The following is a 15,238-nucleotide window of genomic DNA, read 5'->3' on the forward strand; positions in this document are numbered from 1 at the left end:
TATAGTTTTATTACATCTTCTCCTTTATGTGTTATCTTTGACATAATTATTACATGCACTTACATTAGAATCCCAAAATACATTACTATAATTATTACTATAAAGTGTTGTATCTATTTTGAAAACTGAGAGAAGAAAGCAAAGCAATCTAAATTTATGATTGTGTTATATCAATTTTGTTTCTTTTTTCTGATTTTTTTTTTATTTGGTCTTTTGGATTTAGTTACTGACTGGCATAGTTTACACTGATAAACTTTGATTGCTATGAACACATATATTTCTGTATATTACACAATCAACAATATTCTTGTACATATATTATCTGATTTTTAAATCAGTTAAGTGAAAAAGGGAGAAATATGAATGGATCATCTTTCATATTTACATAATGGCTTATCCACGCTCTTTGTTGTTTTTTGTGGATTTTAATTACTATATTTAATTACTTGCTGACAGCCTAGAGAAGTTCGTTTTATATTTCTTATAAGTCAGGTCTGCTAGTAACTAACTCTACCAGTTTTGTTTAATCTGGGAATATCTTTGCTTTGCCTTAATATTTTTTAAGTTTGTATGTATGATGTATTTTTGAGAAGTAATTATAAAGTTTTATTCAATTATTTTTAGAAAAATCACTTACTTGAAAATTTATTTATGAATTATGTTCTAATTTGGTTAAACCCTGCATGGATACTTTTTTTGTTTGTTTCAAGTTATTATTTAAATTCAAGTTAGTTAACATATAGTGTAATAGTTTCAGGAGTAGAATTTAGTGATTCAACATTTCCACACGACACCTGGTGCTCATCACAAGTGCCCTCCTTAATTATTTGCTTTACCCATCCCCCTGCCTACCTCCCCTCCAGTAATCCCATTTGTTCTCTATAGTTAAACATCTGTTTCTTGGTTTGTCTCTCTCACTTTTTTCCTAAGGTCATTTGCTTTGTTTCTTAAATTCTGCATATAAGTGAAATCACATGGTATTTGTCTTTCCCTGCCTCACTTATTTTATTTAGATAATACTCTCTAGCTCCATCCACATCATTGGGAAAGGCAAGGTTTCATTCTTTTTATGGCTTAGTAATATTCCAGTGTGTGTATATGTGTGTGTGTGTGTGTGTGTGTGTGTGTGTGTGTGTGTGTGTATGACAGCTCTTCCTTATCCTTTTATCAGTTGATGGACACTTGGGCTCTTTCCATAACTTGGCTGTTGTTGATAATGCTGCTGTAAACATCAGGGTGCATATATCTCTTTGAATTAGTATTTTTATATTGTTACAGTAAATAGCTAGTAGTGCAATTGCTGGGTAGGGTAGTTCTATCTTTAACTTTTTGGGGAACCTCCATACTGTTTTCCAGAGTGGTGTACCAGTTTGCATTCCCACCAACAGTGCAGGAGGGATTCCTCTTTCTCTGCTTCCTTGCCAACACCTGTTGTTGATTTTAGCCATTCTGACAGATGTGAGGTGCTATCTCATTGTAGTTTTGAATGTTGTGCTGGCTATAACATTCTTGGTATATTTTTTTAATTTAATTTTTAAAATATACAATTCTACTCTCTTCTGGCCTCCACTATTTCTGATGAGGCGTCAGCTGTTAATTTCATTGGGGGTCCATTATTCTTGATAAGCGAGTTATTAGTTTATTTTTTTGTTTTGTTTTTCAAAATTGTTCTTTTTCTTTGATTTTTGTCTTTTTACCATAATGTGTTATTATTTTTCTTTAATATTCAATTCAGAAACTTCCTGTTAGGAATCCTTAATCATCACACTATACTTTGGATTGTTACCCTTTAAGTCTGTTATGCCCACTTTGTGAACTCCACTGATCTCTTACTTCAAAATTCATTGTTTTCTTGGTCACATATTCTCTTTCTGTCTTATTTATGTTTTATTTCATTTTTGTATTTATTTATTTATTTATTTGAGTGAGAGAGAGTATGTGCAAGCAGGAGAAAGGGGCAGACAGAGAGAGAATCTTCGTTTTTCTAAGTTTATTTATTTATTTGAGAGAGCAAGAAAACTGCAGAGGGGCAGAGAAAGAGGGAGAGAGAATTCCAAAGCATGGAGCATGTTGTGGGGCTTGAAGAAACCCACAAACCATGAGATCATGACTTGTGCCAAAACCAAGAGTCTGAGGCTTAAATGACTGAGCCACCCAGGCGCCCTGAGAAAGAGAATTCTAAGCAGGCTCAATGTTCAGCACGGAGCCTGAGGTGGGGCCTCATCCCAGGACACTGAGATCACAACCTGAGCTGACATCAAGGTTAGATTCTCAACCAACTGAGCCACCCAGGTGCCCCTAGGCTTTATTTTAAAGGAGGTTCTTGGGGCACCTGATTGGCTCAGTCAGTTAAGTGTCTGACTTCGCCCAGGTCATGGTCTTAGAATTCATGAGTTTTAACCCCACATTGGGCATTTTCTATCAGCACCGAGCCCCCTTCAGATCCCCCCTATTTCTCTCTCTCTCTCTCTCTGCTTCTTTCTCCAACTCTCTCTCTCAAAAATAAATCAACAACGGCAAAAGAGAGTTCTTTGAGTACATTTCTATTACATTCAGTGTGGAAGCTAAAATGTTTGCATCCATGTTTGTTTCAACATATATTACTGACAACTTATTAACCCGGCAATTGCCCTCCGATTACATCTCCTTTTCTCTTCTAAAGTAACCACCACCCTGAGTTTTATGTTAATAATTTTCTTGTTGCTTTTATAACTTTAGCATCTATATAAATGTTCTTAAGCAATGTATTGTTTCTTAAACATTACTTTAAACACTATATAAATGCTATAATGCTCAGTGAATTTTTCTGCGGCTTTTTAAACTCAACATTGTGACTTTTAAATATACCCATGTAGGTGTGTTTGAATTTCTTCCTTATGTACTGATGTATACTATTCCATTTTATAACTTTATCATGATGTATTAATTGTAAAATCAATAGAGACTTTTCCAAGCTTCATCATTATAAAAATTGGTGCTTTGGATAATGAAAAATGTTTTACTGTTTTCCAGTGCACATGTTTAAGAATTCCTTAAGTTTTATATTCATGAGTAAAGTTGTTGGGACATAAAGTTATAGTCATATTAAACTTTAGTAGGTATCTTAGCCAGGGTTTCTCTGAAAAATCAGAACCTGAAGCAATTTATATTATATATAAATATATATATAGTGTGTATATATATATATATATATATATATATATATATATCTCACAACCTCTTTATCCATTCATCTGTTGATGAACACTTAGTTCATCAACTAAATGTTGATGAACACTTAGTTTGTTTCCATCTTAGCTATTGTAAAAAATGCCACATTAAACATAGGGGTACATATATATTTTTGAATTAGTGTTCTTGCTTTCCTCAGGTAAATACCCAGTGTTGGAATCAGTGGGCCATATAGTATTTCCATTTTTAGTTTTTTGAGGAATTTCAATAGAGGATGCATCAATTTATACTTCTACCAACAGTTCATGAAGATTCCCTTTTCTCCACATCATCACCAACACTTGCTATTTCTTGTCTTTTTGATGCTAAACATTCTGACTCACTGTGGTTTTGATTTGCATTTCCTTGATGATTAGTGATGTTGAGCATCTTTTCATGTGTCTATTGTCCATATGTATGTCTTCTTGGGAAAAATGTCCATTCAGGTCCTCTTCCCATTCTTTAATCAGACTATTTACTTTTTTGGTGTTCAGTTGTATGTGTTCTTTGTATTTTTCTGATATTAACCCCTTACCAGATATATCATTTGCAGATATTTTCTTCCATTATATAGATTGCCTTTTTGTTGCATTGATGGTTTCCTTTGCTCTGCAATAGATTTTCTTTTAGTTTGCAAAAGTCCCAGAGATTACTACCTATGTTTCTTTTAGGACTTTTAGGACTTTAGGACTTTTATGACTTCATGTCTCATATTTAGATCTTTAATCCATTTTGAGTTTATTTTTGTGTATAGTGTAAGAAAGTGGCCCAGTTTCATTCTTTTGCATGTAGATGTCCAGTTTTTCCAACATTACTTATTGAAGAGATTGTTTTATCCCCATTGCATATTTTTGCCTCCTTGTCAAAGAATAATGGGTCATATAAGCATGGGTTTATTTCTGGGCTCTCAATTCTATTCCACTGATCTAAGTATCTACTTTTGTGCCATCACATACTGTTTTGGTGACTGTAGTTTTGTAGCATAGTTTGAAAAAAAATATTATTTATTTTGAGACAGACAGAAAGAGTATACGTGAGGGAGGGGTGAAGAGAAAAGGAGACAGAGAATCCCAAGCAGGCTCCACAAGGTCAGTGCACAGAGCCCAGTGCGAGGTCCCAACTTAAAAAGTCTTGAAATCATGACCTGAGCAGAAATCAAGAGTCAGGCACTTAACCAACTGAGCCAGGTGCCCTAATAGTATAGTATGAAATATGTGAGTAATTTTCCCTAGTTTGTGAAAGAGGTCATTACAACTTATAATTTCCCATGTTTAAAGAAACTTATTATTTTAATACATATACATTAAGTTTTCTTTATCATAGAAATCACATGTATAGCACACATAACCAGCATAAGTAGAGGAAATTTTCTCTTTTCTAGGAATCTGTTCTGATTTTTCATGGCTATTTGACTCACTTGGATTAACTTCCTTGTTTCACCACCAAACCAAAACAATTTTATTTAATTTTCAGTCTGCATACCTCCAGCTTGAGTTAATTAAATGTCTAATCACAATTTCTGAGGATAAAGTAGCATATCTGTGAAAGGATATATCATCTCACAAAGCAAAATCTCTATTATATTTGGATCAGGTTAATAATCTTTCAATTTAAATCTGGTGTTTTAGGATTTCTTAATGATCTGACCTCCTTTTTATACTGAAGGATTATATCTGAATCTCATGGTGTATTCATAGTATATTAATTCTTATAATCTTTTATAATCTCTATAAATTTATAATTTATAATCTTTATGAATTTTCCAAACCAAATAAGATTTAGTACTTGAATAAATTTTTAATCTAGTATATAAAACAGATGCCTTGTTACAGAGCTACTAAGCAGCTCTATTCTTGATAATAAAAATAATGTTAATATAAGTAACACTCTCAGTTAGGAAAATGAAAGTTTGCAGCTCAAATTCCCATTTGAACAAATCATCTATCTTTTCTTTCTTTCTTTTTTTAACATTGCTAGTTACTGGATTAAGAAAAGAAGCCATGATATGATAAATGAACTTATTTAAAAAGTCTAAAGACGCAATTAAAAAAACACAAAAGCTAATATATGACTCTGATAAATATAAAACGTACTGAAGGCAATGTAGGAAATTGTGTTCATAGAATTTTTACTTTAAAGGAGAAATAGAGTGAAACAGACACTTATGTTAATTTTAAAGTTTTAAAAATATGCAGTGCTACACAAAAAATTGTAATATGATTATTCAGTACCAACACGAAGACTGTTAACATTTTATTTTGAACTTTAACTTGTATCCAAATTTTCTGTTTATGGGTATGTGATTAATTTGATAATGTGGGAAAATCTTAAAAGAAAACGAACTAATAATTTAATTTAAATATATGTATATCTACAACTATGCATCTATAGATGTAAATGCATATCTGTACCTATATCCATGGCTATATCTTGCAGGTTTCAGAGAATTAAGATTAATAACCAAAATTACTCTCTAAAACATTCCACTTATTTTCAGAAAAATATATGAACATAAAATAAAAATATTATATAATAGCTTTTCTTTTGGCCAGTATGTTCTAACATATAGTAGGCCATGGAAATTACCAGAAATGATCTAGGAATATATCCTTTTATATTTTTACCTTTATCTTCATTTATTCTTCTAAAAATTGTACTTGATTAATTATTTGTTCCATGTTTTTATTTCAAGAAGACTATTTTGAGATAAGCTAGTATCCCTACATTTTACTATTTATTTTTAAATTTTTAAATGTTTATGTAGTTTTGACAAGGGGGGAGAGGGGGAAGGGTAGAGAGAGACGGAGACACACAATCTAAAGCCAACTCCAGGCTCTCAGCTGTCAGCACAGAGCCCATGCGGGGCTCGAACCCACAAACTGTGAGATTATGACCTGAGCCGAAGTCGGATGTTTAACCAACTAAGCCACCCAGGTGTCCCAGTGAATTCTTAAATCCATGGTGGAAAATCAATAAAAAAAAAAAAAAAAAAAAAAAAAAAAAAAAAAAAAAAAAAAAGACATTTCTATTGGTTGCTAACAATTTATTTAAAAAGTCACTCAGTATCACAAGAAATGTGAAATGGCAGGAATTCACAAAAGTCACTGAACACTCTTAAAACACTCTTAAAAGTCACTGAAGTGATTACTGTTTAACAAATAGCCATCACTACAAAAAGGTAGGTGTATATTATAATATATATTAAAAATATTTGTTAAAAATACTTGGATTTTTGTTAATTGGATTTTTCATGATCCCTCCTGCCTTTACCTTAAATTTTGAGTAATATTTAACTTGAGACTTTTTTAAGAGAAAGAAAAGAGATAAATCCACTAGTGTATTTAAACTATGGTGAGTTAAATACCAGAAAACTCCTGGCAAATCATAGCCATCTCAGAGAAGCAAAACAGTTTAGATTCATTAGCCAAGTGCGTTTTGTGCTGGGGCTGAGAGGGTGCTTTACCAAAGATGCAACTAGAAAGAAAAAGAGTACATAGTTTAGTCATTTTGTCTTTTCTCTCTCCCTATATCCTCCTGCATTCTTTTCTCTTTCTACTGACGATGTTATTTTACGAATTGCTCTTTTTTATTTTTTTAATTTTTACTTTTTTAAAGTTAATTTATTTTGAGAGAGAGAGATAGAAAGAGAGAGAGAGAATCCTAAACAGGCTCGGCACTATCAGTGCACTATCAGTGCAGAGCCTGACATGGGGCTTGAACTCGCAGTGAGATCATGACCCCAGCCAAAATCAAAAGTCTTGAGGCTTAACCAACTGAGCCACCATAGTGCCCCATGCATGGCTTTTTTAAAATGCAGTGCTCACACTTGGCCATGGTTCCCTAGATAAAATTTTCATAGTGTAAAATGAAACTATTTTTGAATCCTGGAGATAATATGAATAGTGGCTACCATATGTACTATTTATTGAATTCCTACCAGTTGACAGACTCTATATTAGAAACATTTATTGACTGTACAGTCAAAGTCACTTAACACTGTGGTGGGTTGGAAACAAAATTTTGATTGCTTAAATACAAGCAATACTCATGCTCTTTTGTGTATATCAGAGACCCAGAATATGTAACAATCTCTTCAAAACACACATCTGTGAATGAAAATAACATGTATACATAGCACAGGGTACACAACATAGATTGAGGAAGGAATCTCCATCCTGTTGCTACTAGGTCTTCAGCCCTTTGCCTAAGTAATAGCCGTGATATCCAGTGTTTCTAATTACTTTTGCAGTCAAGAAATTTTTGTTCATATATATCTAATTTTTTAGAGTTAGTTTACTTTTTCTTAATTTTCAAGAGATCAGTGATTAAACACAGTGCCTCATTAAATATATCAAAATATTCCAAGGCTATGCTTAGGTTAACATATGTGGCTTGAAACATTTTTATTAAAAAGAAAAATAGAATACATCTTCATCAATTAGATTATCCAGTAAAACAACCTACAAAATGAACAATGATGCAGCCCTGAGGCAAATATAAAGTTTTAGTATTTATTAGATTCTCTAGACAATTTAAATAAGAATATTTGAATAAATACAATTAAAATTTTTAAAAATTCAGATAAACAAAAGTTGAGAATGGGGGAAATAGATGAACACAAGTGTAGCAAAGCTATTTTCTTTTTTCCCCCAAGTGTTTATTTAAATTCTAATTAGTTAATATACAGTGCAATATTAGTTTCAGGTGTAGAATTTAGTAATTCATCACTCTCATACAACACTGGTAGAGCTATTTTCATATCAAGGACACACATGTAATCAAATTCTTATATGCTAAGTATTTTGAAAGTCTTGACATGTAACTTCTAGGTAAATAAACTAACATATTGATATAAGAAGTATGTAAAGTGATAGATTTGTTAGTTAACTCAATGTAGGGAATACTTTTACAAGGTATACATATATCAAATTATAACATTGTACACTTTAAATATTTTATAATTTTATGTGTCAATTATACTTCAATAAGGCAGGGAGGGGGAGAGGGAAGCAATAAAACGACTGACATACTTGAAAGTCAATTGTACTTTTACTGTAACTTTTGTTTTCATAAGAAAAATTCAAGTAGTTTAAAACTTTAAATTCCTATATTTTCCAAAATTTATTGGAAATAATAATGATCCAGAATTATTTGTACCATATAAAAATTTTATATAATTTCAAGAAACACATGATTCAATGCTAGTGCTTTTGAAGTATATTCAAATAAAAGGAATATTGGAAAACCTGGAAAATTGATAAATTTACTTAAAACTTATTTTTCAGGTGAAATACAAGGATTACAAAAAAGTAGATAAATCACTTAAAATATATCAGTAAAATTTTCAAATAAGTATTTCAAATATATACTTTCAGATAATAGTACATATATAAATGTATCAAATATATTTTTCAAAATTATATATTGCAATATATTAAAAGACTAATAATATGGCAAATAAGGTGATGTTAACTTTTGCTTAGGATTGCAGGAATAACTTAATATTAGAAAGTATTTTTAAAATTTCACTTCTTTTGAGAAAAATATGATTAGCATGACAAGTGCTATATGTGCATATAATTACATTGAACTATCTCTTTAGTGATTTAATGGGAATCACTAACAGCAACTTTGCCTCATGATCAAGTAATTCAGACATCTTCATGCTGAGGGTTAAAACCACCTAAATCAACCTCATGTAGTTACTGAGACTGAGAACTATGACCTGTCAGCATAGCTTACTTTATTCCAAGAAAGCATTGTCGTGGATGATAACAATGTAAACCAATATATAAAATCTACTTCATGAACCTCCTTCGAATAGATTTATCCAGACACCATTTGCTCATCTGGGAAAACGGTTCTAAATTATTCATGTGAATAAGTATTTCTCTTTTTAAAATTTGCTTCAGTGCCCTCACCTCCCTTGTTCAACAATTTTTACTGTATCTTGAATTTCTTCCAGTCCAAATCAGACTCTTGCCATGAAAGTCTCACTCTAAACTACTTAGGCTAAGAGCTCCAAATTCTATTTTCCACTTAATTTCCACTGTTTTTTGTTTTTTGTTTTTTCTTTTCAGAGATACCAATGAAAATTTGTTAAGATAGTGTTTGTTCTATTTAATGGCTTAAAAGTTTTATTTGACCAAATGTTTTTCTTTGTTTTTTTTTTTTTTTTTTTTTTTTTTTTTTTTTTTTTTTTTTTTTTTTGCTGGTAGTCTTTGAAGGGGGAGGGTTGACACTTATTAGGTCTCATGAAGATTCCTTCACCATATTCAGAGCTCTTGACATGAAAACATTGCCTTCCTAGGCACCTTTTTTTTTTTTTTTTTAATTTATATATGAAATTTATTGTCAAATTGGTTTCCATACAACACCCAGTGCTCATCCCAAAAGGTGCCCTCCTCAATACCCATCACCCACCCTCTCCTCCCTCCCACCCCCCATCAACCCTTAGTTTGTTCTCAGTTCTCAACAGTCTCTTATGCTTTGGCTCTCTCCCTCTCTAACCTCTTTTTTTTTTTTTCCTTCCCCTCCCCCATGGGTTCCTGTTAAGTTTCTCAGGATCCACATAAGAGTGAAACCATATGGTATCTGTCTTTCTCTGTATGGCTTATTTCACTTAGCATCACACTCTCCAGTTCCATCCACGTTGCTACAAAAGGCCATATTTCATTTTTTCTCACTGCCACGTAGTATTCCATTGTGTATATAAACCACAATTTCTTTATCCATTCATCAGTTGATGGACATTTCGGCTCTTTCCATAATTTGGCTATTGTTGAGAGTGCTGCTATGAACATTGGGGTACAAGTGCCCCTATGCATCAGTACTCCTGTGTCCCTTGGATAAATTCCTAGCAGTGCTATTGCTGGGTCATAGGGTAGGTCTATTTTTAATTTTCTGAGGAACCTCCACACTGCTTTCCAGAGCGGCTGCACCAATTTGCATTCCCACCAACAGTGCAAGAGGGTTCCCGTTTCTCCACATCCTCTCCAGCATCTATAGTCTCCTGATTTGTTCATTTTGGCCACTCTGACTGGCGTGAGGTGATACCTGAGTGTGGTTTTGATTTGTATTTCCCTGATAAGGAGCGACGCTGAACATCTTTTCATGTGCCTGTTGGCCATCCGGATGTCTTCTTTAGAGAAGTGTCTATTCATGTTTTCTGCCCATGTCTTCACTGGGTTATTTGCTTTTCGGGTGTGGAGTTTGGTGAGCTCTTTATAGATTTTGGATACTAGCCCTTTGTCCGATATGTCATTTGCAAATATCTTTTCCCATTCCGTTGGTTGCCTTTTAGTTTTGTTGGTTGTTTCCTTTGCTGTGCAGAAGCTTTTGATCTTCATAAGGTCCCAGTAATTCACTTTTGCTTTTAATTCCCTTGCCTTTGGGGATGTGTCGAGGAAGAGATTGCTACGGCTGAGGTCAGAGAGGTCTTTTCCTGCTTTCTCCTCTAAGGTTTGGATGGTTTCCTGTCTCCCATTCAGGTCCTTTATCCATTTGGAGTTTATTATTGTGAATGGTGTGAGAAAGTGGTCTAGTTTCAACCTTCTGCATGTTGCTGTCCAGTTCTCCCAGCACCATTTGTTAAAGAGACTGTCTTTTTTCCATTGGATGTTCTTTCCTGCTTTGTCAAAGATGAGTTGGCCATACGTTTGTGGGTCTAGTTCTGGGGTTTCTATTCTATTCCATTGGTCTATGTGTCTGTTTTTGTGCCAATACCATGCTGTCTTGATGATGACAGCTTTGTAGTAGAGGCTAAAGTCTGGGATTGTGATGCCTCCTGCTTTGGTCTTCTTCTTCAAAATTACTTTGGCTATTCGGGGCCTTTTGTGGTTCCATATGAATTTTAGGATTGCTTGTTCTAGTTTCGAGAAGAATGCTGGTGCAATTTTGATTGGGATTGCATTGAATGTGTAGATAGCTTTGGGTAGTATTGACATTTTGACAATATTTATTCTTCCAATCCATGAGCAGGGAATGTCTTTCCATTTCTTTAAATCTTCTTCAATTGCCTTCATAAGCTTTCTATAGTTTTCAGCATACAGATCCTTTACATCTTTGGTTAGATTGATTCCTAGGTATTTTATGCTTCTTGGTGCAATTGTGAATGGGATCAGTTTCTTTATTTGTCTTTCTGTTGCTTCATTGTTAGTGTATAAGAATGCAACTGATTTCTGTACATTGATTTTGTATCCTGCAACTTTGCTGAATTCATGTATCAGTTCTAGCAGACTTTTGGTGGAGTCTATCGGATTTTCCACGTATAATATCATGTCATCTGCAAAAAGCGAAAGCTTGACTTCATCTTTGCCAATTTTGATGCCTTTGATTTCCTTTTGCTGTCTGATTGCTGATGCTAGAACTTCCAGCACTATGTTAAACAACAGTGGTGAGAGTGGGCATCCCTGTCGTGTTCCTGATCTCAGGGAAAAAGCTCTCAGTTTTTCCCCGTTGAGGATGATGTTAGCTGTGGGCTTTTCATAATTGGCTTTTATGATCTTTAAGTATGTTCCTTCTATCCTGACTTTATCAAGGGTTTTTATTAAGAAAGGGTGCTGGATTTTGTCAAATGCCTTTTCTGCATCGATTGACAGGATCATATGGTTCTTCTCTTTTTTTTTGTTAATGTGATGTATCACATTGATTGATTTGCGAATGTTGAACCAGCCCTGCATCCCAGGAATGAATCCCACTTGATCATGGTGAATAATTCTTTTTATAAACCGTTGAATTCGATTTGCTAGTATCTTATTGAGAATTTTTGCATCCATATTCATCAGGGATATTGGCCTGTAGTTCTCTTTTTTGACTGGGTCTCTGTCTGGTTTAGGAATCAAAGTAATACTGGCTTCATAGAATGAGTCTGGAAGTTTTCCTTCCCTTTCTATTTCTTGGAATAGCTTGAGAAGGATAGGTATTATCTCTGCTTTAAACGTCTGGTAGAACTCCCCTGGGAAGCCATCTGGTCCTGGACTCTTATTTGTTGGGAGATTTTTGATAACCGATTCAATTTCTTCGCTGGTTATGGGTCTGTTCAAGCTTTCTATTTCCTCCTGATTGAGTTTTGAAAGAGTGTGGGTGTTCAGGAATTTGTCCATTTCTTCCAGGTTGTCCAATTTGTTGGCATATAATTTTTCATAGTATTCCCTGATAATTGTTTGTATCTCTGAGGGATTGGTTGTAATAATTCCATTTTCATTCATGATTTTATCTATTTGGGTCATCTCCCTTTTCTTTTTGAGAAGCCTGGCTAGAGGTTTGTCAATTTTGTTTATTTTTTCAAAAAACCAACTCTTGGTTTCGTTAATCTGCTCTACAGTTTTTTTAGATTCTATATTGTTTATTTCTGCTCTGATCTTTATTATTTCTCTTCTTCTGCTGGGTTTAGGCTGCCTTTGCTGTTCTGCTTCTAGTTCCTTTAGGTGTGCTGTTAGATTTTGTATTTGGGATTTTTCTTGTTTCTTGAGATAGGCCTGGATTGCAATGTATTTTCCTCTCAGGACTGCCTTCGCTGCATCCCAAAGCGTTTGGATTGTTGTATTTTCATTTTCTTTTGTTTCCATATATTTTTTAATTTCTTCTCTAATTGCCTGGTTGACCCACTCATTCGTTAGTAGGGTGTTCTTTAACCTCCATGCTTTTGGAGGTTTTCCAGACTTTTTTCTGTGGTTGATTTCCAGCTTCATAGCATTGTGGTCTGAAAGTATGCATGGTATGATTTCAATTCTTGTAAACTTATGAAGGGCTGTTTTGTGACCCAGTATATGATCTATCTTGGAGAATGTTCCATGTGCACTCGAGAAGAAAGTATATTCTGTTGCTTTGGGATGCAGAGTTCTAAATATATCTGTCAAGTCCATCTGATCTAATGTCTCATTCAGGGCCCTTTTTTTTTATTGACCGTGTGTCTAGATGATCTATCCATTTCTGTAAGTGGGGTGTTAAAGTCCCCTGCAATTACCACATTCTTCTCAATAAGGTTGCTTATGTTTATGAGTAATTGTTTTATATATTTGGGCGCTCCGGTATTCGGCGCATAGACATTTATAATTGTTAGCTCTTCCTGATGGATAGACCCTGTCACTATTATATAATGTCCTTCTTCATCTCTTGTTACAGCCTTTAATTTAAAGTCTAGTTTGTCTGATATAAGTATGGGTACTCCAGCTTTCTTTTGGCTTCCAGTCGCATGATAAATAGTTCTCCATCCCCTCACTCTCAATCTAAAGGTGTCCTCAGGTCTAAAACGAGTCTCTTGTAGAGAGCAAATAGATGGGTCTTGTTTTTTTATCCATTCTGATACCCTATGTCTTTTGGTTGGCGCATTTAATCCATTTACATTCAGTGTTATTATAGAAAGATATGGGTTTAGAGTCATTGTGATGTCTGTATGTTTTATGCTTGTAGTGATGTCTCTGGTACTTTGTCTCACAGGGTCCCCCTTAGGATCTCTTGGAGGGCTGGTTTAGTGGTGACAAATTCCTTCAGTTTTTGTTTGTTTGGGAAGACCTTTATCTCTCCTTCTATTCTAAATGACAGACTTGCTGGATAAAGGATTCTCGGCTGCATATTTTTTCTGTCTAGCACACTGAAAATCTCGTGCCAATTCTTTGTGGCCTGCCAAGTTTCAAAAGAGAGATCAGTCACGAGTCTTATAGGTCTCCCTTTATATGTGAGGGCACGTTTACCACTTGCTGCTTTCAGAATTTTCTCTTTATCCTTGTATTTTGCCAGTTTCACTATGATATGTCATGCAGAAGATCGATTCAAGTTACGTCTGAAGGGAGTTCTCTGTGCCTCTTGGATTTCAATGCCTTTTTCCTTCCCCACTTCAGGGAAGTGCTCAGCTATTATTTCTTCAAGTACCCCTTCAGCACCTTTCCCTCTCTCTTCCTCCTCTGGGATACCAATTATGTGTAGATTATTTCTTTTTAGTGTATCACTTAGTTCTCTAATTTTCCGCTCATACTCCTGGATTTTTTTATCTCTCTTTTTCTCAGCTTCCTCTTTTTCCATAACTTTATCTTCTAGTTCACCTATTCTCTCCTCTGCCTCTTCAATCCGAGCCGTGGTGGTTTCCATTTTGTTATGCATTTCGTTTAAAGCGTTTTTCACCTCCTCGTGACTGTTCCTTAGTCCCTTGATCTCTGTAGCAAGAGATTCTCTGCTGTCAGCTATACTGTTTTCAAGCCCAGCGATTAATTTTATGACTATTATTCTAAATTCAGTTTCTGTTATATTATTTAAATCCTTTTTGATCAGCTCATTAGCTGTTGTTATTTCCTGGAGATTCTTCTGAGGGGAATTCTTCCGCTTGGTCATTTTGGATAGCCCCTGGCGTGGTGAGGACCTGCAGGGTACTTCCCCTGTGCTGTGGTGTATAACTGGAGTTGGTGGGCGGAGCCGCAGTCAGACCAGATGTCTGCCCCCAGCCCACCGCTGTGTCCACAGTCAGACTGGTGCGTGCCTTCTCTTCCCCTCTCCTAGGGGCGGGATTCACTGTGGGGTGGGGTGGCCTGTCTGGGCTACTTGCACACTGCCAGGCTTGTGATGCTGGGGATCTGGCGTCTTAGCTGGGGTGGGTAGGCAAGGTGCACGGGGGCAGGAGGGGCAGGCTTAGCTTGCTTCTCCTTAGGTGATCCACTTCAGGAGGGGCCCTGTGGCAGCAGGAGGGAGTCAGATCCGCTGCAGGAGGTTTGGCTCAGCAGAAGCGCAGAGTTGGGTGTTTGAGCTGAGCGAGCAAGTTCCCTGGCAGGAACTGGTTCTCTTTGGGATTTTGGCTGGGGGATGGGCGGGGGAGATGGCGCTGGCGAGCACCTTTGTTCCCCACCAAACTGAGCTCTGTCGTCCGGGGGCTCAGCAGCTCTCCTTCCCTTTGTCCTCCAGCCTTCCCGCTTTCTGAGCAGAGCTGTTAACTTACGACCTCCCAGACGCTAAGTCGCGCTTGCTGTTGGAACACAGTCCGTCAGGCCCCTCCGCTTTTTGCAAGCCAGACTCGGGGGCTCTGCTTGGCCGTGGAGCC

The 15,238-nt window shown here is 35.5% G+C and overlaps 1 long non-coding RNA gene across 1 annotated transcript in view; it reads left to right on the forward strand.

The window, feature by feature from the left end:
* Positions 1-15,238, forward strand: part of LOC147581798 (uncharacterized) — a 238,864-nt gene that overhangs the window by 63,437 nt on the left and 160,189 nt on the right. The gene's annotated exons all lie outside the window — the stretch shown is intronic.

This window comes from Puma concolor, chromosome B1, assembly GCF_028749965.1.
Source record: "Puma concolor isolate L17-30 chromosome B1, mPumCon1.1.hap2, whole genome shotgun sequence".
NCBI classification, from domain to species: domain Eukaryota; kingdom Metazoa; phylum Chordata; class Mammalia; order Carnivora; family Felidae; genus Puma; species Puma concolor.